Below are 4,819 nucleotides of genomic sequence, written 5' to 3'. Positions count from 1 at the left end.
TTGGGGGGGGGGGGGGGTTGAGACAGGGTCTCGCTATATAGTTGAGACTGACCTGAAACTCACTATGTAGTCCAGGCTGGTTTCGAACTCACAGTGATCCTCCTGCCTCAGCCTCCTGAGTGCTGGGATTACACGCTTGCGCCACCACGCCTGGCTACTTTGTGTCTTTTACAAATCAAATTCTAGCCTTAACTCTATTTCTCTTTTTTTATGGTACTGGGGATGCCCAGGGATAACCACTGAGCTATAGCTTCAGCCCTTTTAATTTTTAAATTTTGAGACTAGAGTTTTGCTAAATTGCTAAAGCTATCCTTCATTTTGGGATTCTCCTGCCTCATCCTCCAGAGTGGCTGTGATTATAGGTGTGCATCATGGCAGCTAGTTGTTCTTTTTTTTTCTTTTTCTTTTTTCCCAGTGCTGGGGATTAAATCCAGGGCCTTAGGCACAACAGGCAAATGCTGTACTGCTGAGCTACACTTCAAGCCCTTCAACTCTATTTCTAACTTGTTGTGTGACTGAATAAAGTCACTTCACTTGTGAACCTTTGTGTCTTCATCTGTGAAGTTGTGTTGATATGGGTCCTGAGAACATGGGTTTTGGTTAGAAATGCTATTGCTTGGGGAGAATGGTTTCTCTGAAGTTAACTGGGTCAGGTTTATTATTTAACTCCCAAGTTAAGGGTCAGGTTTACTATTTGGATTCCAGTCTCACCAAGGAGAAAGGGGGTGGTGAAATGATAAGGCCTAAGGTGATTATCTACTTAGGGGCTGTGTACAATGCTAAGTGCTTTACATGTACTCATTTATTCAATTCTCGCAACCTATGAGGTAGATTCTATTACTATTAGTACCCTCTTTTTACAGATGAGGACATTGCGGCCCAGAGAGCCTAAGTAGTTTGCTCCAGCATCATAGAGCTAATAAAAGTAGAACCAAGATTTATTTCCTGGCACCTGACTTCAGACCTGTACCCTAACTCACTGCTTCCTTCCATGGTGGTCAGCTAACCACTGAGAATTTCATTGTTTTCCTTACGTGTTTACCATAAAAAAGGAAAACCCTGCTGCTGCTCTAAAGCAGTTAGTCTTATTGATAGGTTCACTAAGCTTTTTCAGGTAGAAGTTACTGCTTGTGCCCAGCTACCACAAATTACTTTTATTTTTTTTCTCATTGAGTTTATTGGTACATTTTAGGTATACAGTACAGTTACATTCGTCATTGGGATCTTGTACCTCTACATGATAGGTCTTGGTTCTCATTTTTTCCCCTTGTCCCTGCCCTCCCTTTACTCCCTCCTCCCTTCCCTATTTACAAATACTTTATTTCCATTTTCTTATATTTTTTTCTTTTCCCTTACAAATTTACTTTTATGGTTTTTTTTTTGTTGTTTTGTTTTTTGTGCTTGTGCTTGCAAGGCAGGTGGCTGCACCACTGAGCTAAATCCCTGGCCTCAAATTACTTTTAGAAGTCAATTTAGGGTCGGGGATTTAGCTCAGTGGTGCCACTGCCTTGTCTCCTAAGCTCAGAACCCCGAGTTTGATCCTTGGTACCAAAAAAAAAAAAATCAGTTTAGATCAGGTAAATTTGATGAATGCATTGGTGAGACTTTTTTTCCTTTGTGATACTGGGGATTGAACTGAAGGCCTTATCACTGAGCTACATCCCCAGCTCTTTTTAATTTTTAAATTTTTTATTCTTTGGTACCAGTGATCAAACTCAGGACCTTGCTCTTGTGAGGTAGATGTGGTGCCTCTGAGCTAAATCCCTGGCCCTCTTTTTTATTTTTTATTTCAAGACAGGGTCTCAACTAAGTTGCCCAGGGTGGGCTTGAATTTGGGATTCTCCTGCCTCACCCTCTCAGCGTGTTGAGGTTACAGGCATGTGCCACCATGCACAGCTCATTGGTAAGATTTTTAAAAATAGCTGTAGTTTATTTATGTTGTATATTCATATAAGAGCATTGCCTATCTGTAAAATCATATAAAAAAGTAAGAATAACAAGAATTTTATGATTCAAAAGTTTGAGATCATGTCTGATGTTCTCTCAGCTTTACAGATTTATAAAGAGCCAAGAATGTTTAAGTACCTTAAAGATATTGTTAGAACCCACAACTGTTAGAACCTTTGGTTCTAAGTAGGAGAAATCAACTATGATAACAAAAAGGGGGGACTTTAAGAATGTAAGCACCCTGGGCAATTTAACTACTTAGTGAGACCTTGGCTCAAAATTTAAAAAGGATGAGGGATGTAGCTGTGTGGTGTCACTGGATTCAATTCTCAATATCAGAAAAAAATTCAGATAAGACCAAATTCATAGCTTAACTTTTTTTTTTTTTTAACTATGTAGTTGAGGCTGACCTGGAACTTACTATGTAGCCCAGGCTGGTCTTGAACTCACAGCAATCCTCCTGCATCAGCCTCCTGAGTGCTGGGATTACAGGCATGCACCACCATGCCCGGCTTGATAGCTTACTTTATAAATGTGTCAGTAAAGTAGTTCTGACAAGCATTATTACATTGTCTTATATATTTTTTATATATATCTGATACACACATATACATTTTAAAATATTTATTTATTTTTGGTACCGGGGGTTGAACTTGGAACCTTGCCCTTGTGAGGCAGGCAGTGGAACCACTGAGCTAAATCCCTGGCTAAAAATATTTATATATTTCTCTTTTTATGTGTGTGGTACTGGAGATTTTGCCTAGGGCTATTGCAATGAGCTACATCTCCAGCCCACTTTTTTTAACTTTGAGGCTGGATCTAGCTAAATTGCTTAGGCTACTCTTGAACTTGTGATCCTCCTGCCTCAGCCTCAGAGTGCTGGGATTATAGGCATATGCTATCACATCTGGCTTTATATATGACATGGTGAATGTTTAAATTGAAAAAAAAAGTTTGCAGTAAAATCCACATTGCAATTATATTCCCCTCAGAATACCCTCTCCCTTCACTTGAACACATACTTCCAGTTATTCTTGCCACTGTTTGAAGCACTTCTAGAAGTCTTCTTGTTGTAAGTGTCTTTGTTTGTGCTGTTATGGCTGCCTCAATGTCTTAGATCAATTAAAAACATTTACCTGTCATGCCATTTTGACTTTGGAGAAGAGCCAGAAGTCACACAGTGCCATATTCAGGGAATAAGTTGGCTGAGGACACATGGTAATGTTTTTACAGATGGGTGGAGGATGAAACTATTGGCCCATTTGTTATGCTGTTTTGTTTTTTTTTCTTTTCGGTACCAGGGATCAAACTCCAGACCTTGTGTTTGCGAGGCAGGTGACGGCACCATTGAGCTAAATCCCTGGCCCTGTCAAGCTGTTTTTTATGCATGTTGTTTTTTAGACATTTTAATAAACCCTTATGATATTCAGAGTTCACTGTAGTGTTCCTTAGTACAAACTCTTTTTTTCACATGAGGAGAGCTAAGTACTTTTCCATTGAGAACTCTGAACCTTGGTCTCAGGATCATAACCATAGGCCCAAGTTTCATCTCCTGTGATGATATTTCTGTTTTGTTTTATTTTTTTGTATAAGGGCTCAATCTCAGGACCTTGCACTTGCAAGGCAGGTGGCAGCACCACTGAGCTAAATCCCCAGCCCTCCTGTGATGATATTTCTTAAAAAGCTAGAATCTGAGTAGCATGAAGTTGACAAATTTCACGTTAATTCATTCTTCATGATCTGTGATTTATGGGATACTTTAAAACAGACCTTTTCTCAACCTTTTCTCTTAGCTCACAACTACAAACAAACTGAAACATGTCATACACACTGTTACTAAGGTTCAATGTACCCCTTGTATTTTATTTCAGCACAACCCTTGTATGAAGACCCATGCCTTTCTGTTGGTAGCTTTCCTTTGGTAGCTGCATTCACCATAGTTTTTGATCATGTCTCTTAATCATTTTACTATATTGACACACACACATACTTGTTTTGTGGTATTAGAAATTGAATGCAGAGCCACTCTACCACTGAGCTACATTCCCAGTCCTTTTTAAAAACATCGTTAAGACAGTGCTTCTTTGAGTTGCCCAGGCTGGCTTGGAACTTGAGATCCTCTTGCCTTAACTTCCCAAATACTTGAAATTACAGGTGTGTACCATTGTGCCTGCCATAAAATATATTTTCTCAAAAATTTTCGATTAAACCCTCCTATGGTCTACCTTTCCAAAATGAATAGTTTCAAAAAAAATTTTAGAGAGCTTCTTGCTGTGTAGCCAAGGCTGGCTTTGAACTTTCAATATCATCCTACCTCAGCCTCCTGATGGCTGGGGTTACAGATATGCATCACTATATCAGGAAAGTTTTTTTCTTTTTTTGAGATGAGGCCTTGTTATATCACCCAGATTCCAAGCTCCTGGGCTCAAGCGATCCTCCTATCTCAGCCTCTTGAGTACCTAGGACTAGAGGTATGCACCGTCACAACTACCTGACATTACATACTTTTTTGTAAATGGAAGCTAATAAAATTTTTGATGTTAATTTCATCTTGTGCATACTTTCCTGTCTTAGATAAGTGAGCATTTAGTGTGATAGAATCAATAGCACTGAAGGTAGCTTAATAGACAAATAGGACCAAATGTCTCTTGATAAGATGAAGAATACAACATTTTTAAAAACTGGAGGAGGACAGAATTAGGGTTCTGTTTAGATGTGTTGATTTTGAGATCCCAAAATGTCCCTGAATAGGGCCCCTGGAAGAAGTATGTATTAGGTAAATTAATTCGACATCACACATTATCAAGGTAGTGATGAAAGTAGGTCTTTTTTTTTTTTTTTTTTTTTTTTTTTTTTGTTTGGGGACGATCTG

General features: G+C 39.0%; 1 protein-coding gene across 3 annotated transcripts in view; it reads left to right on the top strand.

Annotated features, from left to right (window-relative positions):
• Klhl15 (kelch like family member 15) overlaps positions 1-4,819 on the top strand; it is a 38,086-nt gene that overhangs the window by 985 nt on the left and 32,282 nt on the right. The window lies entirely within an intron of this gene.

Source organism: Fukomys damarensis, unplaced genomic scaffold (assembly GCF_012274545.1).
Source record: "Fukomys damarensis isolate Sample0158 unplaced genomic scaffold, DMR_v1.0_HiC HiC_scaffold_39, whole genome shotgun sequence".
NCBI classification, from domain to species: domain Eukaryota; kingdom Metazoa; phylum Chordata; class Mammalia; order Rodentia; family Bathyergidae; genus Fukomys; species Fukomys damarensis.
This window is presented reverse-complemented; position numbering and strand designations above follow the sequence as displayed.